General features: G+C 37.9%; 1 protein-coding gene across 9 annotated transcripts in view; it reads right to left on the bottom strand.

The window, feature by feature from the left end:
* Positions 1-27,730, bottom strand: part of fbrsl1 (fibrosin-like 1) — a 1,050,756-nt gene that overhangs the window by 340,725 nt on the left and 682,301 nt on the right. The gene's annotated exons all lie outside the window — the stretch shown is intronic.

Genomic DNA, 27,730 nt, shown 5'->3' with positions numbered 1-27,730 from the left:
ACTCAATAGAGAACCTTTTATGAGGGTGCCTGGTGAAACCCAATTGTTCTTTTGAAACAATTATTGAAAAAACATCAAGATTTTATTTCCTGAGTCAGCTGCACCTACAGAGACAACTGTATGTGATGTGTGAATTTATCACATATGCTAGAACATCAGAACAACACATCATGAAACATCCTGGACTTTAATCTTTTGCTTTCATTGGCCAATGTGCTTTATCCCCCACAATACCAATCTGCAGACAAATTTGTATATTTGTATCTTTTCCTGAAGAGTGTTTGTGTTTACATTTGGAAGCATTGATAAAGTGTGGCACTGGAAAAGCACAGCAAGTCAGACAGCATCCGAGAAGCTGGAGAGTCAAACACCTCATCCTCTCCCCCACCCCATTCCAAATCCAACCCTCTGACTTGACACTGCCCTCTTGACCTCATTTACCTGTCCATCTTCCTTCCCACTGATCTAACACAATCACCTCCTACTCTCTGTCCACATATCATCATCCCACCTGCCTTTCCGCCAGACCCACCCTCCTCCACCTATTTATTTCTCAGCCCCCTACCCAGTCCTGATGAAATATTTTGCTTGAAACACTGCTCCTCAGATGCTGCCTGACCTGCTGTGCTTTTTCCAGCACCACACTTTATCGACTGTGACTCTCCAGTATCTACAGTTCTCACTATCTCCTATTTGGAAATATTTGAATTGATAAACATTTATATACTAATTAGGTTTTTTACTCTAGATGTAGTATCACTGGACTAGTAATCCCAGGTCTAGGTTAATGTTCTGCAGACCTTGACTCAAAGCTAACCATGGTAGAAACAGGAATCTAAATTCAGTTAATCAATCTGGAATTCAAAGTTAGGCTCCATGAATATGCTGACCATGAAATTGTCAACAATTATCAAATAAATTCAAGTGGTTCATTAGTGTCAGATTTTCTTCCCTAAAAGGACATTATTACCTCATCTATATGCGATTTCAGACCCATGACAATGTGGCCAAGCAACCCATCTAGTTCGAGGGTGATTGAGAATGGACAACAAATGCTAGTATTGTCATCCCAAATCTCATGAAAGAATAAAGGAAAAAATTCTGAATATATATGTTATGGCATCACTATTGAAGAAGTCTTCTTTCCAATTTTGCATTTATTAAGATACATGGCTGATGGATCATTTTGTTTAAAATCTGATATAGGGAAGCTATTTTTATTTTCTATTGTGACCCATGGTATCACGACACTAGAGCAACAGCACATTCCTCTAGCCTTGGTTATTACCGAATCAGGCTGTTGCTTGATTGGTCTGTGGGACAGCTCTCCCAATTTTGACACAAGCCCCCAGATTTGTTTTGGAGGTTTGTTGTTGGACCAATTTCATTTGTTTTCTCAGACTTGAGTGGCTTGTGAGGCCACTTAAGAGTCAATCACATTACTGTGGATCCGGAATCACATGTAGGCCAACCAGGGCAGGATTTTCCTTCCCCAAAGGACATTAGTAAGCCAGATGAGATTTTATAACAATCAACAATGGTTTTATGATCATAAGTCAAGCTTTTTATTAGAATTCAAATTCTATCATCTGCCGTGTTGGAACTTGAACCCATGTCCCCAGATATGAGACTGAGTTTCTGGATCATTAGTCCAGCAATAGTACCAACGCTCCATCTCTTTTCCCAAATGTCTTGAAGATAAACATCCTGTAGCTTCATCAAGAATACAACAGATGTGAAACCTGAAGGAGGCTGTACCTCTCTGTTCACCCTCCCAAATAAAAGCTTTAGCTTATTGGGCATAAGGTAAAGCAAAGTCGATCAGCATTTATATAAAGAGATATGACAGCATTCGCACATACCATTATGCACATCGTCTTGCATGAAGCCAAAAATGTCAGAATGCATTATGCAGATAAACGCCTACACTAGTGTTAATGATTTCACGTCTGAAGGCTTCTAGCTGTAAATGGCTGACAGTTGTTAAAGATAAAATTCCTTGAAAACCTCACAGGTTGAGAGATTAGTTGAAATCCTACAACTTAAAATCTTCAAGCTCTGAAGAAAAGCCTGCATTTTGGAAAAAGACAGACATACATATAGAACTTTTGAACTGTGACAGTTTAAAATCCAGTGAGTGAAACAAGTTTAATTTAATAAATTATTGAAATTTAAACCAGTTTAAATATTAAAAGCTCTTCTTTCTATAGAATTACTTCACTAAAGACCATTCAGGATATAGTGAATTGGTCACAGTCAGGTTGACGCACATGTAATGTCTGCAAAGCTCTTATTTAACATGCAGACAACTTATTCCATTCAATGAATAACATGCTACCTTCAATTAACCAACTTAAAGAAATTTAAATCAACTCTTAACTGTTTCTTCCCAATACCATCAGCACTGCACATTTATTTAACATTTGCAAAAGTTCTTAATAATCTTTTACAAAATGAACTATTTGTATTATTTCCAGCTTACTTGACAGAGTTGTAGATACATCAATTCATTTTTAAATGAGAACGACCAGTAATACTAAGATGTTAACCTCCCTTCGTGTTCTCAATATTCAATTTGGGACGTAGACCTCACACCAATTAAAATGCTCTGCTAAAATAAGGCGGCCTTGTATTACCATCATATCTGCCTCAACCCAAGGGGATTGTAGGCATCAGTTTTGGGAGATCAGATTTATTGAATTTTCAATAATACTGTGAGAAATGTTCTCCAAGAAATCAAATTATAAGATCTTTTCAAATATACAGTCATATTGAAAAGGTCATTTTTCATCATGTACTCCAACCTGAATCATGTAAGTTACAATTCAAATACTCTAGTGACAAAATTTTCTTGACAATCCTGTCAATTAAATGGCAGAGAAATACAGAATCTAAGTTAAAAAGAAATGCATGCTTGTCCCCATCACCGATATTCAATCTATAGTCTTGTACTGTGGGTCTTGCTGTATTGTTGGAATAAAAAAACCTCTCCATTGATTGCTCTGCTGTTGATATCTTTGCTGCCTGCCCCTTCACTCGCATTCAGTTTATTATTTTGCACTGGAGACAAGCAGAAAAACAAACAGCAAATGCATAAACAATAGGGCAGCCAATGGAGTGGTTATTTGTGGCAACAGTGCAGCAAGGATCATCCTCCTCTGGAAGCATACAATACAATGTCAAAGACAATGGCTGTCCTACACGATTATGACTCAAGGGGCCATTCTTCAATGGGAGGTTATTGGCAGGTTATCTGATGAAAGGGTGAATTTTCATAAGCTGGTTTTACAGCCTGATTTTATCCTTGTTCATTGGGATTAACTGCTACATCACACAAGTGACCATTTATCAGATGAAAGCTGCATCATGAATATCAACGGGCTCATCAACCAAACAGTTCTTCACTAGCACTCAGAGGTCATGAGCTTAACTCCCACCATGGCAAGCTGTGAAACCGAATCCAATAAATTTGGTGATTATGAGCTAGCACTAGGAAAAACGATCAAAATCATAAAAAAATTGAAACGGCTTCACTAACTGGAACTGATTCACCAACCTATAATTATTGATTGACATTTAATCCCTTTCTGAAGTGGCCCAACTGTCACTACAGAATACAATTATCATGACTATCCTCAAAAAACTTGACCAGCATTTTCCACATCCAAAATAACTAAATAAATGTTAACTCCATTACGTTACACAATAATTTTTATAAACAATGATACTCTATTAAGCATCAACTAGCAAATATTATGTATTATAAGGAGGATTAGAGAGAAAGCTGCGAAGCAAATATATAAACTCAACACTAAATTTATTAGCCAGTTTTGAAATTCATCAGCCAGCCCATAAAATACAGTAATGGGATACCTATTCTCGAGATTATTAGCCAAATGAACATGCATCTCTCCACATAAAGTCATATTAGCAATTAGTGAATGTCCAGTTCAGTCCCAAAGCTGCAATAAAGTATTGCGGAATCATGCATAATTAGTAGTTACTTATAATGTCAAGAACCTTTCATGTGCATTACAGCTGTATTATGGAAATTATGGAAATGAACCAAACAAGATCTTCTGCAGAACTGACAGCACGGCTTATTCATTCTAATTAAATTTCTATGAATATGGCACAAGATTATAAGCACCATGTAGTTTAAGTATAAATATTTAACCAAGTATTCATTTTTTTTGTATAGCTGAGTACAAATGAGCTTTATATACTTATTATTTTTTTTATTTTGAAAGTAAAATTCCTTGTTTAAATTATCAAAATATTGGTTGGCTCACTGTCAGATCTTTCTATTACAAAATGCAGCTTGTATTTTAACATTTTCCAAAATCAACAATGGATTTTTGATGCTAAATAAATACATCTATAGAAATTTTAAAAGTACCAACACACACTTTGAACCAACAGATAGTTTTCAATACTGTCCAAAAGAAGTTGTTAAAAAATTGCTTTTTGGGTGCAATGAATTGAACAACTGGGAATTCACATTTTTTCATTCCCAGAATTTACACTACGCTCGCTGCCAGCCTGCAATTATAGAGTCATACTGAACGAATACTTTTATGTAATTACTTTTAATGTCCTGAACATCAAGAGCTAGAGCAAAAAGTTACCCTAGTATATGCCCTTGCAGTTTGGCAGCAACACTGAATTTGAAAACATTAACTTGCATGAGTCCATAGGGATGTTTAAGAATCGACAAGCAACACAAGTTGATCTGCAAATTATGTTTCACAAATTATTAACAAAATCGGCTCAAGTTTCTAACTAATACCTTGCATCCACTGAACACCTCAGTTACAGCAGGAACTTCCAGTCATTTCTTTACATACAAAGGACCACCATCACTCTTTTGCCCCTGCAGCATTCATGAGTTATGGGTCTTTCAAATTCATGAAAGAAATGCTGTAACTCACTGTCACTGTTGAGATATAATGAGATTATATAAAGGATATTTTTCATTTTCAGGCAAAATTGTTACTACGAATCTCAAAGGATTAACCCTCTGAGTATATAGCAATCCTGGCTTTTATACTTAAATGCATAGGTTTTAAAGAGCAGTTATCTGTATTCAAGCATTGAACCTGTTAATACAACTATTTGTAAACAATTGTACCAAAATGTGTACAGTATATGTTGAATTTCAAATACATTTTTAGTAGATGCATTTCTACTAATAGAATACACTGAAAATGTAAAAATGAACAAGGAATTAATCTTTACCGGTAGCACAACTAGATTCTGAAGATGCAACCACTAAATTACCTTGGTAACATATTAAATTAGGTTAGGTAAACAACAAATTAGACACTCCTGAAGAAGGGCTTATGTCCAAAACGTCGATTCTCCTGCTACTCGGATGCTGCCTGACCTGCTGTGTTTTTCCAGCACCACACTGTTCAACAAATTAGACATTACAATTGAACAATACGAAGTGCTTTTCCACGATGTGTTTGAGAATTTTGGCCCTGAAGATAATAGCAGTGTTACATTAAACAATAAACTAACATTACCTTCATACATTTAGACCTCCTCTTTGGGGAGATCCTGCCCAGCTACTAATGTTGCTAACAAATTCTGACCACAGATAAACTAATGATCTCCTTAGATATTATCGGAATAAATTTCAATGAAATTGATCAATAAACTGAATACTACAGAAACACATTCATACAGTTAAAATTATTTTGTAAACCAGTCTGCAAAATTTATTTTGCGTATTATACAGCAAAATCATTCATTCTGTTGTCATTTACACTTGGAGAGCTTAATTTTCACAATAACGTGCACAGTAACTTAAAGTAATGAGTCAAGAACCAACACTAAATCATGTCAGCATTCTGAGCTCACCCAGATGAGGGATTACAATTATCCTCCGTTAAATTTGATCTTTTCCAAATCTTGGAAAAAATATTTGAAAATTCTTGAAGGTTTATCAACACATTAATTACCATCATCCCTTGAATAAACTAAGCAAACTTGTTGGAGATGGACACGGGTGTATGTAATCCTCAGTGCACAAATAAAACATGCAGAATATGAAGGTCTCAGGAATGGTCCGTGTCTACACATGGATGTTTGAACAAAAGGTTGCTATAATTTGTCTCACTGCTTCCAAATCAGGGTGGGCATGTCCCAAACTTAATTCCCTCTTAAATAGTTCAGAGTTGACATCGGCCAAAGAAAATACAGGATTCACTCAATCATGATGGCCAAAATAGTCAAATAGACTGCTGGTACTTAGTGATGCCTAACCAAAGTTGGGACATGATCAAACGATACTTAATACGTGACTTTAGGAGAGGACAGCAGAAAATCTACAATAGGTAACATATGATCAGAATCCAAACAGGAAGCAATTAACCAATACATTGACAAGATTGCAGCTTGAGAACAAAGGGAGTATTGCAAGAAGAAAAGAATGATACATGTCATCTTGATCCACAACTAACATAGTTCCTTCCAATTATGAGTGCAGACACCAGTCTTCACCACTTGGAATGGCACTATGGTGAGTGTGTATTATACCGATACAGAATTTGGCTGATCTTAATTTCTTTGACCCACTCCACCAGATGACCAGGCAACAAAGACAAACTTCTCTCCCCAGGATTATGATGGCTTCCCTTTATTTTAAGGAAATGTGTTCAGTACCCTTCCACTTTCCTAACAACAAGATAGTACAGATTGTCACCACTAGGAAGTTTGCAACCACCAATTCCAATTTTCTAAATTGTTTTCCACACCTGGATTTCCAGAAGCCAATTTACCTTCTTTCCTAACTTGTAAATTTGAATGCTATAAAATTGTCGACTTCAAGAACTGATTACAAGAATCAAATATAAGTAATTGTAGAGTGAGCAGCTGCTGCACTGCTCAACTGCACATCTAATTACTGAATAACAGTTTAAATATTTTTTGAACTTCACTATGCTGCAAAAAGATGTTGCAAGAAACAAAGTAAATGCAGCTTTAAAATAAAACTGAGCAATATCTTCTTTTGAAATAACAAAACATTCACAATGAAGTCAGAATTTAATAGAACAGAGTTTTTTTGTTACTGCAGCATTTTAAGCATCTATCCTCAATATGAATCCAATTAAAGGGTTTCTTGTTCTATCAAAGATACACATTCAGTGCCCATTTGGTTAGGTTTTAATCACGGTCTGCAGGGGAGCTTGCCAAACATTTCTCTCTCACTCCCAATTATGATTTTGGGAGATTCAGGGTGCAAGGGGCATTTGCAGGGTTGGCAACATTGGATGCTGATACTGTATAATTTTATTACATTTAAACTTTTCCCCTTAATTTTGTTCCTTTTCTCTAATGATTACAGTATGCTGCTTTCCAAGAAATAAATATGGAAAGTGCAATGAATGATCATGACAACAAAGAACTAAACATTTCTCCCCGACAGCAAAATAAGAGAAGTGCAATGTGGTGTATTTTGTTTTAATTCATATTCAGGAATGAGCTGTGTTTCCTCATCATTACAGAGTAAATGTTTGGCAGGATGAACGACAAGCTAAATAAATAGCTTTGTTAAACAGCTGGAACCATAATAAGGGCTTTAAAATCTTCTTTCAGCCCCCAGTCAAATATACTAAGAGGTACATTTTCACTTATGAAATGCACATTGTGAAGATACGGGCAGGAAAAGGCAAAAATCCAACTTATTGCTAAAATAATTCTCTTGTAGGTAATACAGATTGGCTCCTTCCATTGCAAGTAATTAATATGTTTGCTTTTAAACCTAACTGTCATTTGAAGAGGAAAATGAAATGGCTTACTTTGTTATCAGATGAAAAATCAATTTAGTGTAGTCTGAAATAAAATAGTTCCTCTGTCACTTCAGGTGTTCCTCATTTTCATCTGTCTCCATTTAAAATTTTTCAGTTGCCAATAAAAACTCCCTTCACCTTCAAAAATAAGGCTGCTTTGGTGGTTTATGATGTTTATAACAGATTGTCAGTATCATACTTGGCAAAACTGTGAAGTCCAATCTTCTTCCAAAGAATGAAAAACTTCAAATCCCTGATAAAGTTTAGAAGACGAGAGAGAGAGAATAGTAGAGAAGAGAAGTACGATTAGATTTGTTGCTTTACTTTGCAATCCAGTGAATTTTGCTGGAAATTTGCTCATGTATATATTGGTCTTGGACAATACTGCATTTGGCTGCAACATCTTCCTTAGTACAGTAGTTTGCCAACATTCATAGACTTCAGCTACTCGGTGAAGAAGAGGGTTGCCACTTGGCAACTTGCTGGTACTCGAGGTTCTGTATGTAGCTTCGGTCAAGAAAAAATTAAGTAAATAATCATTGTTTGGTGGAAATGGGAACATTTTCCCATCAAATCACATACTAATATTTCTATTCCCTCACCAAAATTAGAATGTGATTCACCTGTAATTCTCCATTTTACACAGTGGGGGAGGGAAGAGAAAAAGGAGAGTATGCTTACTGGAAACAGGGAGGCATTGCATTACAATCCTGCCAAGAAAGCAAATTAAAAGCAGTGACAAAAACAGAAAATGCTGAAAACACTCAAATCAGTGATCTTTCATCAAAACTAGGAACTGTGGTAAACTCAAAGTTTATTTTGATCACACTTCAGTCTTTGGGAGTAGTTTTGCTAAACCAGAAGATTGGAATTGAACTGGCTAGGTGGTTGTTGGATGGAAAGTGCATTAATACCTTTTCAAGACTTGGGGTTCACTTATTAAAAAAAACAGCAACAATGGTGATTCGTCCAGGTTGTCTGTTCAAATTCTTTTTCTGAGAAGCACAGTGGCTCAGCGGTTAGCACTGCTGCCTCACAGCACCAGGGTCCCAGGTTCGATTCTCGGGCGACTGCCTGTGTGGATTTTGCACATTCTCCCTGCGTCTGTGTGGGTTTTCTCCAGGTGCTTCGGTTTCCTCCCACAGTCTAAAGATGTGCAGATCAGGTGAATTGGCCATGCTAAATTGCCCATAGTGTTAGGTACATTAGTCAGAGGAAAATGGGTCTGTGTGGGTTACTCTTCGGAGCGTCGGTGTGGGCTAGTTGGGCCGAAGAGCCTGTTTTCACACTGTAGGGAATCTAATCTAATCAACAATATCAATGTAGGGACATATATTAAGGGGAAAAAAAAATGTATTTTTCCAAAATTATCAGTCTGAAATTTAAGTATTTTTCAATTGAGCCTGATTCTGTGGATTAAGACATAAATATATGTTGAATAGACTTATACTGAAAAAAGGACCTTTAGTTCAATTTTTTGGAATCAGATATATTTCTGAGATGCAACTAATACTAATTTATCAATAAACTGGCACCCAATAGCACTTAGGGGTGAGCTTCATAATTGAAAAATAACTCCAGATTTAAAAGTGCTAAAGTTGCCTACCTTCCCTGTCATAGTCATCATGAAGTATTGTGCAACTTCAACTGTTCATGACAACAGATCAATCCAATACAGTAACTGCAACCAAACTGACTTCAAAAAGAGCATTTAGGACTGTGTTGTAATAATTGAATAGGAGAGCTCCTAAACATCTATTACAAGAAATATTTGTTCAATAAGAAATCTATGTGCAAATCCAAAGTGAAAGATGTGCCAGGTATGCAAATGAAGGGAGCGCACCTGCAAATGCTCATCACACCGCCATTTACATCAGTTATCGACATTACTTTGTGTTTCCTGTAAACCTACAGTTGTTACTTACTAATTTGATTACAATTTTCATAATGGTATATTTGTCAAAACACCTATTTCAGCAATAATTTGAAGTTGGGAATGAATACATCCTGGTAAAGCACCATGAACTCCAGAAGGGAGACCAAGATGTAACCCAATGGTCACAATTACTGCAATACTGCAGTGCTAGGAAGCACATCCTTTGGAATCCAAATTGGGAGATAGATTAACAAATTCTTCTTACCTATTTTGAATTAAAACCAATTTTTCCTAACTTACTTTAAAAATTGGGCTTCTTACTGTGTGGATGATTATAGATATTAGATTGGTAGGGGTTGGAATATTATGTGTCCCAAATAGAGTCATAGAGGTTTACAGCATGGAAACAGGCCCTTTGGCCTAATTTGTTCATGTGCCCAATTTTCACAATTAAATTAGTCCCATGTGACTGTGTTTGGTCCATATCCCTCCAGACCTGTCCCATCCATGTACCTGTCCAAATGTTTCTTAAATGACAAAATAATACTCGCCTCCACCACTACCTCTGGCAGCCTGTTCCAGACATACTCCACCCTCAGTGTGAAAGAATGGTCCCTCTTGACCCTTTTGTATCTCTCCCTCTCACCTTAAACTTATGCCCTCAGATTTTAGACTCCCCTACCATGGGGAAAAGCTGTTGGCTATCTATCTTAACTATGCCTCTCATGATTTCATAGATCTCTATAAGGTCTAAATAGAAGCTTTTATAATTTACATGACAGCTATATGAGCTTGACTCAAGATACCTACCTTTAAATGGGCTTACTGTATGTCAATTGCTTGCTAAGATGAGTAGTTCTTATAGATTAACTGGTTTGATCAGGCAGTGCTGACAGGATTCTATTTTTTAAAAATGGGAGCTGACAGCACTAAGACCCCAATATTTTGTGTTACACTTCACAGACTATGATTAGATTGACAAGAGAAATTTGCATAGGAAACAATTTCATGTTATAGTGTTTTTTTTATAAAGGCGTATTGGAACCACCAGAGCTAAACAGACCAAACAGTAGATGTATGTCCCCATGGTTCAGAGGGTCTCTATTAACTTAGTAAAGTCATTAGAATGTTAGTTTGAGAATTCTAGAAAGGTGCTTTTCTCAAAAGAACTAGTTTACTGTTCAATCAATGTTGATTATGATGTGTAAAGCTGTCCCTTACAGATTAAATTTGAAATTATGCATCTTATTCAAAATCTAACACAAAACAATAAATGTACAGTCCCAGTGCAGTTAGAAAATGAAGGCTTTCATCATGTTTTCCAACTTCTTTAAATTCGCTTTCAGGTCCAATTTCCAGGTAAGTCAGTCTGTGCTGGCCATCCTGTGGCTTTTTGCTGGTGCTTGTTGCAAGAGTAACATTATATATTTTCTGACCAGTTTTTGCAACATTATGGTCATTGTACGTAATAGCTGTTGACAGCAATGTCTTAACTATTCAAGTTTGGCCGTTACATGCAATTTTCGGCTGACGTAGGCAGTTAAAAGCCGTTGTACAAACTTCCATTAGACTTTCAAGTAACTGTCATTGACCAGCTCCAGCATTTTCTGACACTGAATGACAGTGAACTGTTATAAGTAGGATTTGTTGTTAATAATAGAGGGAACATTTAACATCTAGCTGGTTTTTGAGATCATTCTTAGTTCCAGAGTAGAAAAAAGTAGAGGTCCGTTACATTTCTATAAAAGAACAAAAAAGGACAAAAAATAGACAAGCACTGACAAAAGCCAAGAATAGATTATGATGGCCCCCACTTAATGTGAAAGCAAAGAAGAAAATTTTAACTTCAGAATATAGTGTGAAATGGTGGATAAGCTTATTAGGAAGAGATTTTTTAGCAGGATTCATAATGGATCATCCAGAGAATATTATCAGTTTCACAAAATTGCACAACATTAAAAATTAGAGTCATAGAGATGTACAGCATGGAAACAGACCCTTCGGTCCAACCTGTCCACACCGACCAGATATCCCAACCCAATCTAGTCCCACCTGCCAGCACCCGACCCATATCCCTTCAAACTCTTCCTATTCACATACCCATCCAAATTTCGACTAAATGTTGCAATTGAACCAGCCTCCACCACTTCCTCTGGCAGCTCATTCCATACACGTACCACCCTCTGTGTGAAAAAGTTGCCCCTTAGGTCCCTTTTATATCTTTCCCCCCTCACCCTAATCATTGGGAAGAATGATGTAGAAAAAAGAAAAGCTGAATGTACATAGTGACTACAACAACAGGTCAGAGGTGAGGAATACGGCAGCAAGAAATTCATCTCCTGATTCCCCAAAAGAATGTAGACGGTGTACAATGAAAATGACTCCTGTTTTAATTGAATTTAACAGTATTGATATTGATGATTATCAACTCAATTTGCCCACTGTTATTTTGGTGTACAGTAATATGCACTGTGCTACTCCTTACTTCCCTCTCCATTCATCTGCTAGGTCACAATATATATTCAAAATGGGTGATAAGTCAGGTGCTTTGGCTCAAAGACATCAACGCTTGTAAATTTCTTATTTTTTAATTCACTTGTGATTTGTCCAAGTCACTGACTAGGCCAGCAATTAATTCTGATCCCTCGAGAAGATAGTGGTGAGCTGCCTCCTGAACCTCTGCAGTCTACGTAATATAGATAGACCAAAATGACATTAGGGAGTAAATTCTAGGATTTTGACTCACTGATACTGAAGGAATAGTGATATATTTCCAAGGCAGGACACTGAATGGCTTGGAGGGGAATTTGCAGGTGGTGGTGTTCCCATGTATCGAATTTACTGGATGGTGGTGATCATGCATTTAGAAGGTGTTGTCTAAGCAGCCTTGCTTAATTTTGTATTCTAGATAGTACATACTCCTGCCAATGAATATCAGTGGTAGTCAGACTGGATGCTTGTGGATGAGATATCAAACAAGTAGGCAGCTTTATCCTGGATGGTGTTAAGCTTCTCCTGGATGGGGTTGGAGCTGCATTCATTCAGACAACTGGGGAGCATTCCATCACTTTCCTTGCTATCGCCTTGAAGACTAACTTTAGGGTTCAAGAGGCACATTACTCGCTGCAGTATTCCAACCTCTGATCTGTTCTTATAGCCACTGTAATGGCTGGTCCAATGGTAACCTCCAGGATGTTGATAATGGGGGCATTCATGATGGTAATATGGTTGAATGTCAAAGCACAATTGTTAGATTTTCTCTTAGTAGAAATAGTCATTCCCTGGCAATAGTGTTAGACAAATATTACATGCCATGTTTTAACGCAAACCTTGATATCATCCAGGTCTTGCTGCATCTGACATGGACTGTTTCAGTCAACAATGGTGCTGAACATTGCACAATCATCAGCAAACATCCCCACTTCCGATCTTATGAAAAAGTGAAGGTCATTGATGACACAGCTGAAAGTGACTGGACACTACCCTGAGGAAATCCTGCAGAGTTGACCCCCAAAAACCAAAACCACTTATCTGGTAGGTATGACTTCAACTAGTGGAGAGATTTTTTTCCCTAATTTCCATTGACCCTAGTTTTGCTAGAGCATTTTTTTTGCACAGAAAATTGTGCTGATGCCACTTGCTCCTGATTTCTGTACCTTGCATAACAATGATTGAGAGATTCACAAAATCCAACTTAATCAGACAGACCTGGGAGGTTTTGTTGTTTTATATGTTGTTCAAGACAAAAGCATTGACTGCTACTGGCATCAGAACAAAATAAAAGCAGCATTACTACAGGCCCCACTTAGATGCCACTCTGCCTGGACCTGAATAATGATGAAATGCGGAAATATCCCACAAAAATTTCAAATTTCAACTCAATTTATTACACTCATGGACAAAACATCATTTTATCAATTCATATATTTATTACTGATTCCATAATGAAATTAAATATCACTCATATCATTTCTTTCTTCTTTTGTCTTTCCTTGATATATTTGCACCCCAATGAGAGCTATGCATTTTCATGTTTCTATGTAAGTCTGCTCCAAGACTGTATATTCACCTGGTTTTCTGAGAGCAAGTTTTGTAAGGGAGCATAATAGTACAAGGAGTAGTGAAGGCAAATTGACCTACAAATCCCAGTATGTTGTACTGTATTTTGCTTTCATGCACTGCATCATTCACTTTATTCATGGTTCTGTATTATGATATTTCAAATGCATACTAACATTGAGGACAATGTATATACTTATATAATGCTTTTAACACAATAAAATGCCTAATCAAACAAGAACAACAAGCCAAAGGACGAGGAGAAAAAAAATTGTCAAATGTAACTTTCAAAATGCATCTTAAAAGAGGGAGGGAGGATGTGATTCCAGGGCTCAAGGTTGAGTCAGGAAAGGTAGCATGCTGCTAATCGTCATTCCTCTAACTTCGCTTGTTTATACAGCTACCATTCATCAGCTTCCTGGACACCAAAATGTACAATTTCATCATGCATGCACTTTTGCTTTGTTGTGCTCCCTAAAAATCAGCGGTTTGACCAAGCTTTTGGTCAGAGTACCTAATATGATTTCCTTCTTTCTCTTGCTTCCTCATTTGTCACATATAAATCCATGATGTTGCTTTTTACGTAAATTCTGAGTCTTTTGCATTGCTAAAAAAAGTTATGCCTCACTGTGTGTGACATTGAGGTCTTCACAAAGTGTTAAGTTCAAAAAGTATATTCCACCAGAAACAATTTTAAAATTTAATATCTTAATTTGAATATATTTCAACCAATGTAAATTTAGTTACATTCATTATTTGTTTAATATATTACTGAATCTCACAAATATTTGAGACTTGTACTTAAATTTGCATAGCATTTCAGAAAATTGCCATTTGGATTCATGAAGCCTTTGCTGAATGATCTAATAAAGAATTTAATTTCTTTCATTTAAATAACTATTCCTTTAAATCACTCAAATAGTCACTAGTGTGCGTCCTCATGCTCTTCGACACAAAACAGCACACTCTGGGACAGACAGCGGTTTGCTGCAGAGTTAAGCCACTTTAGCTAATGACTACCTCAGAGAGAGCAGCTGTCACTGAACTGGAGTTAATGTCCTTTTCTGGCAGGAAAAGTTAGCAGGTAACATGTCAAGGTGAAAGGTAGTGCTCACTGGAATTGCAAATCTCTTGCTTTACTGCATTCATCCTCTATCCTAGACCACCTTACACCACTTTACTGTTAATCCTTCTGTGACAACCTAAAGGTCAAAGGCAGAGCTAGCTTGCCCTGGAAAAGCTATGCTTTTTTATTTTCATCTGTAGCACAAATTTATAGTGACCATGAAGTAGCTCAAGTAGTGGAGTAATGAATGCCATAAACCTGCCTAATAAAAATGGCATTCCTGTAGTATTACAGCAGGTCAGGCAAAGAAGAACATTTCATTAAAAATTCTCCTGTTCACCCAAGAGAGACGTAAAAGTATAATCATTTAAAATGGCTGAATGACACCATTAATGAACATTAATATTTCAAACCTTAGTGGTGTAAAATTTTCCAGCTCCCCTACAGGACAAAAAAAGATATCACTAACCTGCTAACTTCACTGTATTTTTACCTTGAACTCTGGGTCTCCTAGCAGCTCCCCTCAACCCCACTTTGCAAAAAAAAGTTATTTTCAGAGCTTTATAAGAGAGGCCTAATGCAGGTCACTTGTGAGATTTATGGGACTGTAATTAGCCCTGCTTGACAATGATGAATACTATACACTAACACCTTTGTAGACCGCCTTGTTAAAGAACATCTGTAAGGAAAGCAAAGCTATAATTTAAGAAAACCTCTTAATTACAGTGGCACTGTAATGAATGTGCTCAGAACAGGCTTCCAGCTGTTCTTTCGGGAGGCGGATCAGACTGACAGATACAGTGGTGACACACTTCTGTTTAGGATTTCTTTCTGACAGAAGAAAGAAACTGTAGTCTGTATCTCTCCCAAAGCTATAATTTAGATGAGCCAGAAAAGTAATTGGGCGATGGGAGGAAGAAGTGGACAACACAAAACACTTTTGAAAAACAAAACCTGACTTCACTCTTGTCTGCAAGCACCTGTGTTTCTTATGTGCTTGTAACACCACTTCAACAAATACATATTTTACATTGGACTGAGTATTTTTTCATCTACAGTTGTACTATTCTCTAGCATAAATGGAAGAGAATGATGAAATCTGATGGTAAGTTGTTTTCCACATCATCTTTTTCTTGTCCAAGAAAAGTTTGCAGCAATTGCTTCAACCAGAATTGTACTCAACCACAATCCACGATATCATGGCCTACCAAATCCATTTTTCTAATATCATCATCAAGCCAGGTGATCAACTTTCAATGTGGAGTGCAGAAATGTGCCAGTAGCAACATCAGGCATCTAAAAACTGAGTGCGAAACAGGTGAACTATAAGCAGGTTTCCTGATAAAGGGCTTATGCCCAAAACGTCAAATTTCCTGTTCCTTGGATGTTGCCTGACCTGCTGCGCTTTTCCAGCAACACATTTTCAGCTCTGATCTCCAGCATCTGCAGACCTCACTTTCTCCTATAAGCAGATTAAGTCAGTTAAGTACGCTCCTCACCGCCTACAAAAAGAATATCCTGATGATGATTGCCCCAAGTGGTTGACTGACCGTGCACAGGCCCCATGACTGGTATCGGATGCTCTCCTTGACTTACAGTGCCAGGTTTCCCTTCACTGAAGGGTGTCTCCCTTGGTTTGACTCTGTTTAGACTTTATCAAAGCCATTTGGTTAAAGTAGATGCAGTTTGTTTGCCACCTACATTGTTGGTCAACAGTGCAGAAATGAGATTAGTATAGCAATGTGCCAGACAGCAAGAAGTCCAGCCTTTGAATGCTCACTGCTAACAACCATGACAATTATGGATTTCTTAAGAGAAAATAATATTTGCTTAACTTGTTAGAACTTTTTGATGAGGAATTAAGGGGGTAGGTTGATCAATGCTGTTAATGAGGTATACATGGAGTTCCAGAAGGCATTTGACAAAGTGCCACGTAACAGACGAGTAAAATTACATCTCATGAAATAAAATGGACAGTAGCAACATGAATATAAAATTGGCTGAGTGAGGCAATAGAAAGCAGTGGTTCATGAATATTTATTGGTCTGGGAAAGGTTTGTAGAGAAGTTCATGAAAGATCAGGATCGATTCCCTTGAATTTCTTTATATTTATTAATGATCTAGACTTTGGTATGCAGAACAAGTTTTCAAAATTTGCCAATGATGCAAAAGTTGGGAGAATTGTAAACTGTAAGGAGGAAAGTGTGTAACTTCAGACAGATTGACAAATGATTGGAGCGGGTGGATAGGTGGCAGGTGAAGTTCAATATGGGAAAACTTTGTGGTGATGTATTTGATGGAAGATCATGGAAAGACAACATAAAACAAGGGGGACAATTCTAAAAGGGCTGCAGGAGCAGAGAAACCTGGGGATATACAAACTTAAGTTATCAAAGGTGAAAGGACATATTAAGAGAGCAGTTAATAAAGCAAACAGTGTTCTCAACTTTATTAATGGGGCGTAGAGGACAAGAACAAGGAGGTGTTGAACTTGTACAAGACATTAGGTCAGCCTCAGCTAGTATATTGTGTACAGATGTGGCACCACACAATATGAAGGATGTCAAGATGTTGCAGAGAGGGCAGAGGAAATTTGTGAGAATAGTTTCAGGACCAAGAACCTCAATTATTAAGAAAGAATGAAGGGCGGCCGGGTTCAATTCCCAACTCAGGCGACTGACTGTGTGGAGTTTGCACGTTCTCCCCGTGTCTGCGTGGGTTTCCTCCGGGTGCTCCGGTTTCCTCCCACAGTCCAAAGATGTGCGGGTCAGGTGAATTGGCCATGCTAAATTGCCCGTAGTGTTAGGTAAGGGGTAAATGTAGGGGTATGGGTGGGTTGTGCTTTGGCGGGTCGGTGTGGACTTGTTGGGCCGAAGGGCCTGTTTCCACACTGTAGGTAATCTAATCTCATCTAAAACAAAACTGGGACTTTCCTTGGAGAACAGAAAATTTGATACAAGTTTTCACAATGAGAAGAAAGAAATTTAAAATAATTAGGGTCTGAATTGAGCATCTAGCAAAGCAAGATCCATTGAAGCGTTCCAAAGAGAATTAGATGGCTATTTGAAAAGGAACAATGTACAGGGTTTCAGGGACAGTGAAGGAGAATGTCATAAGGGAATTGCTCAATTGAACAGCTGGCATAGATAGGATGTGCTGAATGGCCCTCTGCTGCCCTGTAACAATTTTGAGATTCTGTGACTGGGCAGCAACTTGAACAGTCCTAGCAGCACCAGACCTCAGTAGGGCATTGTCAGCACCGACTGAAGGTCCAAGGACATCAATGACAACTGAACACAGGTCAGTCCAGCTTTTTAAGGAAGGAAATATCAGGACAGTTCAAGGAAGTGGGGAGAAGGGAATGGTGGCAAGTTTTGGAGCCTAGGTGAGAAGAACGAAAAGGGTGTGACATGGAGTTGCTTACTCGGCAATTATTCCACCCAGTCCCTCTCTCCTACTTTTTTCAAACCAGCCCTTTCAAAACAGCTTTTGCACCCTGACCTGCTTGCACTGCCCAAGATTTTGTTGCAGTGGACACAGATTGTTGGCCTTGCAAAGAACTAAGCCTTCACTTCCAATTTCAGAATCCAGTAAAATTAACTCAACTTATTGACACTTCAAACTTCATCAAATTATACAAGGTGAAATATTTGTATTGCTCGTACGTGGAACAAATGTCACACACAAGTACAGAGGGGCAGTTACAAACACCACTGACAGCCACAAAATAACATTTTCTTGAAGTGCAACATAATTTAGGACAAAATGTTTTGGCTGCGGAAGCAGTACAAATTCTATGTTATCTAAAAGCATTTGAACAAATAAAAATAACACTAACAAACAGCCAAATGATGGTTTTAAAATGCATGTGGTTTCAGTATTCTCATTGCTTTGTAATTGGTGTCAAATGAGTTTTGCGAATGAAATATATTCAACTTCCTATTTCCTTATTTCACTCATGTCATGTTGACAGATGACTTCCTGAGGTGATTCAAATGATTTGGCTCAATCTATACTAACCAACTGAACAATATAACAATTCTGGTGTCTGCAGGAGGTCAGCATTTCTTTGCCATCCTACCATACCTCCCCAGCAGTGAAGTACTGACTGCGTTGATTCCAGTTCAGGCCACAAACTTTGTTGAGATCAAGTAATTAAAATACATTCACTTTAAGGAAAATAAACCAACATCAACTGTTCCAAGAATGTAATTCTAATGACTTTAGAAGCTTAAAAAAGTAAGAAATAATCATTTTATTTATTAATTATATTGCCAAGATTGTTCCAAATTGTTACATAAAGTTTAAAAAAAAGTTGATTGTCACAGCCAAGGAACAAATTCAACAGGTGCTGTGGCACAATGACTCTGGATTGGAAAATTGCTAAGTTTGTGTTGAATAGTTTAACATTGGCCCAGATAGCAACTGAGACATCCTCAGCATTCTAGGTCAAGGGAAGGAAATCATCCCATTCCTGATCATAATCCAGGCAGCTGCTGCAAAGTGCATGTTGGACAATGAAAGCAAATGGAACTCAGCAGTAATGCTCTCCACGGATCAGTACGCTACTTCTAGTCACTTGGCTGCATATTTGGAATGGTTGATTGGGTATGAGGGGTGACTGAAGGCATTGTTGGAATTGCATCTCAAGACAAAACAGGGAAGGAACGTAGCAACAAGAGAGGTAAATCAGATTCATAAACTGTTGGGAGTTAACACTGTTGCAATGCAGTGGTAAAGTGAAGATCTAAGACATTCTTTGTAGGGTAAGTTATTGACATCAGCTGGGCCTTTTAATGTATATGCCAGCAAATTTTTCAGGAAGGTCAGAACGATCATAAACAGATTCACAAGAGTTGCTATTTGACCACAAACTACATTACAACAAAGCCTAGTACATCTAATGTTTATACGTGGAGCTTTGTACTAGGATTGCATCAAGAGTGCAATACCCTGGATGATTTCTACCTCAAAATGGATATATCTCTAGCCTGGGGACAAAGTCAATGCACAACATAACAGAGCAATTCCGATTAATGAATTTCTCAACATGTCTGTTAAAATGCACACATTTTCTCCCATTGACAATAACAAAACATTTAAGATTTGAGTCAGTTTTTTCAAGTTTAACTACAAATACCTTATATTTTGGGGGATTTATGCCAAAATGTTACAGAAATGCCACAGTAATTCAGCAGGACTTCTTGATTCAATGTATTTTGCAGATGAAAGATGCAGTTGAATTGCAGTGGATTTGTACAATCTATTCAAATGTTTCTTGATTAAATTTACATTGTACTTTTAATTAATGCAATAAAATGGTCAACATTAGACCCATTAATTAATGCAATAAAATGGTCAACATTAGACCCAGGACAAAAACAGACTTTTTAATCTGAGGGCTACTTTTTGAGTTTCAGGACTATCGTTTGATTCATGCCAACTCCTGTACTGGATAATGCAGTTATGTAGTAAAATTAGTTGCTATATGTGTGTTGACATACAGGGTATTTGGTATAAAAAGAAGCAGAGTTAGGAGGATTTATCAATTCCATCAATAATTAACAATCCCAATAAACTTTTAAGCACAACACACAGGAAAACATTAATTTCTTAAATGCCAATGATTGAAATCAGCACAAGTTAACAGGCATATGTTAGCAACAAGTTGCTTTTTCAAAATAATTTATACATATATGGGGAAGTGATGGTGTACTGGTAATATCGCTAGCTTGCTGGTAATCCAGAGCCCCATTCATATGCTTTGGATTAGTTGAAGATGGTAAAATTTGAGTTCTGTAAGACACAGAATCAAAATGCTAGTCTACTGGCAACCATCTAATCATTGCTAATTGTTGTAAAGATGAACCTGATTCAATAATGTCCTCAGGAAAGGATACCTGCTGCCCTTACTTGGTCTGGCCAGTAATCCACATCTGCAGCAATGTGATTGATTCATAACTGTGCTCTGAAATGATCTAGCAAGTCACTCAGTTCAACAGCAGTAAGTAATGTGCACTAAATTCTGGCTAGCAACATCTATACTGCATCTCAAAACATATAAAACACACAAAAATCTACCACTCTAAACACATTTTTCTATCAACTGGTGTAGTCTCAGTTCATGTGCTTTTATGGCATGATCATAAAGCTGGAATATTTTAACCAGTCAGTTACATCAGTTAGCTTGGTTGGCTAGTTTACAATGCAGAATGACACTAAGGCATGAGTTCAATTCCTACGCTTACTGAGGTTACCATGAAGGACTCTCCCTCTCAACCTCTTCCCCTCACCAGCAGCATGGTAATCCTCAGTTTAAACTACAACCTGTTGTCTCTCTGTAATGAGAGGGCAGCCCTGTGGTCTCATAAGACAATGTTGACTTTTAGCCTTTTAACTACATCTTTAAATATAAGAACGGACATCAGGTGAAGATGGCAGATGAGAAACATCAGTGACTCAGATACGTTTTTCAACAATAGGTTTTCATAGTCATCAACAGATTTTTAATTCTACATATTTTATACTGACTTCAAATTCCACTATCTGTTCTGGCAGGATTCGAATCTGGGTTCTCAGAATATTAGCTGAGATTCTGGATTAATAGTCTAGCGATAAGACCATTAGGCCACTGTCTCCCTTCTTTCTCTCTCTCAAGCCCTTGTTGCTTCCTGTTTTTACCACTCACTTTTGGCCTCTCAGCTTCCAATAGCCTGCTTCCAGGCTTCCATCTGCACCCTTGTGGTTCGCCAACTTCCGTGTGGTCATTGCTGACTCTTCATCTCCCTTGCAACCTCCTGGTTTCCTGTCATCCCCCCTTGCAACTTGTTCTGCCAAAGCTCAGCAGGTCTGGCAGCATCTGAGAAGAGAAATCAAAGTTAACATTTTGGGTCCAGGGACCCTTCCTCAGAACTGATGGTGGTTAGGAAAATGTTGGTTTATATGCAGAAGATTGGGGGGGGGGGGGGGAGTGGATAAAGAGTAAACGATAGGTAGGCATAAAGCCCAAAGAGAGAGAAGAAAGTTGGACAGACAAAGGAGTGAATAACAATCTGGTTGGGAGGAAGAATAGCTGTTAATGGAGACTGCTTGTGGCTAACAATAGGTAGTGTGTAATGGCAAACAGGCCTGGTGCGTGTAGTACGGATTACAACATGGGGGAGTTTGGGCCCTATGTTGAGTTTGTTTGCTGCGCGGTCCCCAAATGGAAAATGAGGTGCTTGTCTTTCAGCTTGTGCTGAGCTTCACTGGAGCACTGCAGCAAGCCTAAGACAGAGATGTTGGCCAGGGAACAGGGTGGGCTGTTAAAGTGACAGGGAACTGGAAGCTCAGGTCTTTTTTGCAGGCAGAATGTAGATATTCTGTGAAGCAGTCACCCAGTCTATGCTTCATTTCTCCAATGTACAGGAAACCACATTGTGAGCAGCAAATGCAGTAGACTAGATTGTGAGAAGTGCAGTTAAAGTGTTGCTTTGCCTACCATTCTTCCAGTAAAAAGCTGCAAATGTGTTGCTGGTCAAAGCACAGCAGGTTAGGCAGCATCTCAGGAATAGAGAATTCGACGTTTCGAGCATAAGCCCTTCATCAGGAATAAGAGAGAGAGAGCCAAGCCGGCTGAGATAAAAGGTAGGGAGGAGGGACTAGGGGGAGGGGCGATGGAGGTGGGATAGGTGGAAGGAGGTCAAGGTGAGGGTGATAGGCCGGAGTGGGGTGGGGGCGGAGAGGTCAGGAAGAGGATTGCAGGTTAGGAGGGCGGTGCTGAGTTGAGGGAACCGACTGAGACAAGGTGGGGGGAGGGGAAATGAGGAAGCTGGAGAAATCCTACCATTCTTCCATCAACCTTTCTATGTTCTTTTGAAGTTCTACATTATCTTCCTCACATTTGCAATATTTCCAAGTTTTCTACCATTCACAAATTTTCAAATGATTCCCCATATACCAGGATATAGATCATGAATATACAAGCAGTCCACAGGTTGTGAATGCATTTATTTCCAAGTTTGTTCGCAATTTGGTACAGTATGCAATTTGAAACATAGAAAAATACAGCGCAGTACAGGCCCTTTGGCCCTCGATGTTGTGCCGATCCAAGCCCACCTAACCTACACTAGCCCACTATCCTCCATATGTCTATCCAAAGTCCGTTTAAATGCCCATAAAGAGGGAGAGTCCACCACTGCTACTGGTAAGGCATTCCATGAACTCACGACTCGCTGAGTAAAGAGAGACAATGAAGAGATATAATGCAGAGACAAGTCAGATGTTCATACATCCGGGACCTCTGTACATTAGAAAACGTAGGGGTTCTCACACCGATGGCTAAGGAACACCACTATAAATCTTCCACCAGTTTCAAAGAAAACCACTGCTCATCACTTACTATTTCCTGTTAATCAGCCAATACCATATTCCAAGTTGCTAATGTCTCATTTATTCTGTAAACTCCAGTTTTGTTTCAAAGGTACTTTGGAAGCCCATATGCAGCACATCAATAGCACCACCCAGTCACCGTGTTATCTCATCAAAAACTCACTGTCCTTAACAAATGTGTGCCAGCTTTCCTTAATTAATTTGCATTTGCTCAAGTGACTGTTAATTTTGTCAAGAATTATCATTTCTAAAGCATTCTCATTACCATTTTAAACTGACTAGCTTGGAGTTGACGGTCTTATCTTTATACCATTTTCTTGATAAGATGCAACACTTCAGCCCTCTGGCACCACCCATGTCGAAGGTAGATTGGAAAAGTACAGCCAATGCCTCTGCAATTTCCAATCTCACTTTCTTCAGTATCCTTGGATACATGACATCTAGTTCCTGTGCCGTACCAATTTGACATATTCAATACCATCTCCTTAATAATTTTAAGCACTTTATAAAGGGGCTCTTGTAATACAATGCCAGGGTCCCTCCCTCTGAGCCAGAGTTCAATCCCCATCTGTTCTCGAGGTGTATCATAACATATCTCAACAGGATGATTAAAAATATCCAAATGCTGCAAGAATCTAAACGATCCTCTCTTTCATTTATGACCTTGAACAGCATCTTCCTTGGCTAAGACAGATGCGAAGTAATCATGTATCCTGTCTCCATATGCAATTCCCCTTCTTGGTTCCTAATCAGCCCTATTCCTTGTTTGATGTCTTTCGATGTTATCTAGATTCCCTTTTATATTGGCTCTTAGTCTTTTCTCATACTCAAGAGCTTGAAGAAAAATTGAAAAACATGTGAGAGAGATGGTCTTTTCAATATCCCTTTAAACTCTATGTTCTGGCCTAGTTCTCTTTACATCTCCTTACAACCTGACATCTGTCATAAGCACACCTTTTCTACTTCAACTTAATCTCTATCATTTTAGCCATCCAGGGGGTTCTGGATTTGTTCCCCTTTTGGAGAATACACCGTGGCTGTATTTGAACTTTCTTTTCTGGAAAGGTGGCTTATTAATAGTCATAAAATCATACAGCACAGAAACAGACCTTTCTGTCCAACTCATCCATGTCAACCATGTTTTCCAAACTATAACTAGTCCCATTTGTCTGCAATGGGCCCATATCCCTCCCCTCTAAACCTTTTCTATTCATATACTTGTCCAAATGTCTTTGAAATGTGTACCTGAATCTACTTCTTCCTCTGGCAGTTCATTTCACATACGAACAACTTTCTGTGAGAAATAGCTGCTCCTCAGGTCCCATTTAAATTTTTCCCCTCTCACCTTCAACCTATGTCCCTTGGTTTTGGATTCCCCTACCCTAGGAAAAGGACCTTGTCTGTTCACTTTATCTATGGCCCTTGTGATTTTATAAACCTCTATAAGATCACCTCTCAACCATCCACCCAGCCTATCAAGCCTTTCCTTATAACTCAAACCCTCCAGTCCTGGTAACATTCTTGTAAATCTTTTCTGCACGCTTTCCAATTTAATAATATCCTTCCTATAGCAAGATGACAAGAAATCTTTGATTCTTTGGGGGAAGAATGAATTTGGCACAAATGTACTCAAAATCAAATTTGTTTTTCCCATTCTGACTCTGAATTGGTTCTTGTTCTTTTCCATTGCCAAACTAAGCATTATGATACAATGATCACCTACTATTTACCTACTGTCACTGAGCTACATCCTTTTGATGTTCTACACTATCTTCCCATGGTTCACAACATTTCCAAGTTTTTTAAATTTGGGAACGATATAAAAATGTTCACTATACACCTGGTTCTAGATCATTAATAATATTTAGGAAAAGCAGAGATTATCTGGCAGGGCTGAAGAAAATATTATACAACTTTTTTTTTCTGTTAACCAAATTATATCTCATTGCAAACAGAAGAAAGCATTTTTGAATCCCTCAATATGCCATCTGGAAACATAATTATACATAAAAATTGCCAGAGTATAATACTAAAATGAAAACTGCAATAATAAAAACAAATAAATTTAAAAATAAATGTTTACCCAATTATTTTTGAAAACTCAATGACTTAGCAACAGCAGCTTGTGACACTACTTTGAGATTAGATCATGGTGATGAAAGGAAACATTCTTAAACTTTAATGTGGCATTGAGGCAGGAAAGGAGGGACATGCGTGACTCTTACGTGGACACGACGGACACAATGACATACAAATGCACGAAGAGTAGGCCTTTTGGCCCTTCCAGCATGCTACGCCATTCAGTAAGAGTTGATTTTAGCTTCAACTCTTCTTTCCTGCGTATCCCCAATAATCATTCGGCCCATTGGTGATCAAGAATTTATCTTTATCTGTTTTAAAAATATTTCAAAATTCAGCATCCACTGCTTTTTGAAGAATGCCTTTTCCAAAGACTCTCAACCAGAGGGAAAAACAGTATAAACATATTTAAAGAATACTAATAAAATTTCTTGATCCTATATTTTAATAATGTCGAAGTCAAATTTGAGAGAGTAATGAAAAATTCAAAAATGATTGGGCAAAATCAACATCGCTGATGCTACTTCCTAAACAGTACAGAAAACAGAGCAGATTTTCCAAATAGTTGTTCCAACAGTCTCCTCTCAATGGCAAGACCATAATTTGCTATTTTTCAATTCTAGCTTTGCTCAGTTAAAATACTCTCAACTCTGGATCACAACGTTATGGCTTCAAGTTCTATTCTAAGATACAAACTCCTCAGTGCTGTGCTGAAACTCTGTTGTATTGCCACCTTTGGAAGAATAGTAGGGGAATTCAGCCAATTTTCAGGTCAACATCTAACTTTCAACAATTGCTAAAACAAATGAGGTAGTAAGGTATTGAACAGTTTTTTTTCCGAAGAAGCTGACAGCAACCATATTGTTTGCTACAAGTGGTCACCCATCAAAAGTGATTTGTTTAGCACTTTGGGATACTAAATAAATGCAAATTATTTCATTATTTATTCACCATGACAGCTTGGCATTCTCCATAAATGAATGGCCTGCAGCCATGAATTCAATCAACACAGTTACAAGTGATCTGTATCAAATGTCTGCCCTTCCAGATATAACCTCTGACTACTATGCATGGTTCTGTCTAACATTCAATTCACCAATGAAAAGAAAATCTGAGATGTATTGCCCCAGGAATTTCTATTGAAATTGTCAAGTAAGCACCATGCAATATTCTTATTTAGACACACCACAAATCTAAATAGCAAGCCATTTGTGTGCACACAGCGTTCATTTATAGAAATGTTAAATGCAATCCAGATCTGGAAGTGAAAGTCATTGAACAAGAGCAAAAACATTCCAGGAGAGTTGAAAAGAAAGCTTTTGAATCAGTCACATTTGAGAAACTAAATAAATAACGGTCATATTCAGGTGGATCCAAAAGCGCTCAAGAATTGGAATCATGGAGTTTAAGGGATAAAAATTTTACTTACAATATTATTTCTGATAAGCAAACATAATTTGTGTCAGTTGAGCAGCTGAGAAAAAGTCTAAGAGTAAATCTATCATTGGGTACAAACTATATTATCTAATCTCCAGCCATGTTTACTGCCCTTTCTGTGCTGCACTGAAAACTGATTAAACTTGAGCACATTGCTGGGGAGTGAGCATCTTGACAGCTATGCTGCTTTTCTATCAACATTATAGTTACAAACAGGTCTTGTATAACCATACCGTCCTTGGTTGAACAGGAACATGCTCAAATATTAAAAATTACATAACATAACAAATAGGCTATGAAGCATCAAATATGTTTGCATTAAGCGGCCATTTCCTGTTTCCTGTGAAAAGCCTCTTTATTTTAGTCTGTTCCTTGAGACTGAAAGCAGTAGCAAGGGTGAGTTCTACCATCTCTCTCTCTTGCGCACGCTCTCTCATGTGAGCCATTTTTATGAAATCAGTCTCATGAATAAAGAATTGCTCCTCATGAAGAAGTGAGGGCTTGCCTAATTTGACAGCACAAAACAAATGGGAAGCTGGCTGAAATCATTCCGTTTCAAGGTGACACTAAATGAAGGAGTCAGCGAAATCTTATTGGTATGCAGGGAGAGTCAGCACAGTCATTGGACATGAGATTACACTGAATTGAGGGAGTCTAACTCCATTAATTTTAAACTGGCAGAGGTGGGGGGGAGAAATGGAACAATATGCATTATGTATTTGTTACAAAACTATCATGTCAAAATGATACTTAGCGATAAATTACACTGTTATCAGCAGTCCAACACAGCACATATTAATAAATCTGTATCTATCAGGCAAGCAGAAGTGTGATGGAGAATCATGCACTCACCTGCACCATTATTTTTCAAAGGAAATATCATGGCTGACTGCACACATATAGAAACCTCTCAAGAAATATATCTATGCAATACTGAAAGGCCTTTCTATTATTCATTTTTTAAAAAGAATATCTGAACAATAGGAGGGCAAAGATGCCACTGGAAATCTGAAACAACTACAACATAAAATCTGTAACATACTAGAA

The sequence above is a fragment of the Hemiscyllium ocellatum genome, chromosome 24 (assembly GCF_020745735.1).
Source record: "Hemiscyllium ocellatum isolate sHemOce1 chromosome 24, sHemOce1.pat.X.cur, whole genome shotgun sequence".
NCBI lineage: Eukaryota > Metazoa > Chordata > Chondrichthyes > Orectolobiformes > Hemiscylliidae > Hemiscyllium > Hemiscyllium ocellatum.
The sequence above is the reverse complement of the archived record's forward strand: the minus strand, read 5'-3'. Positions and strand labels throughout refer to the sequence as shown.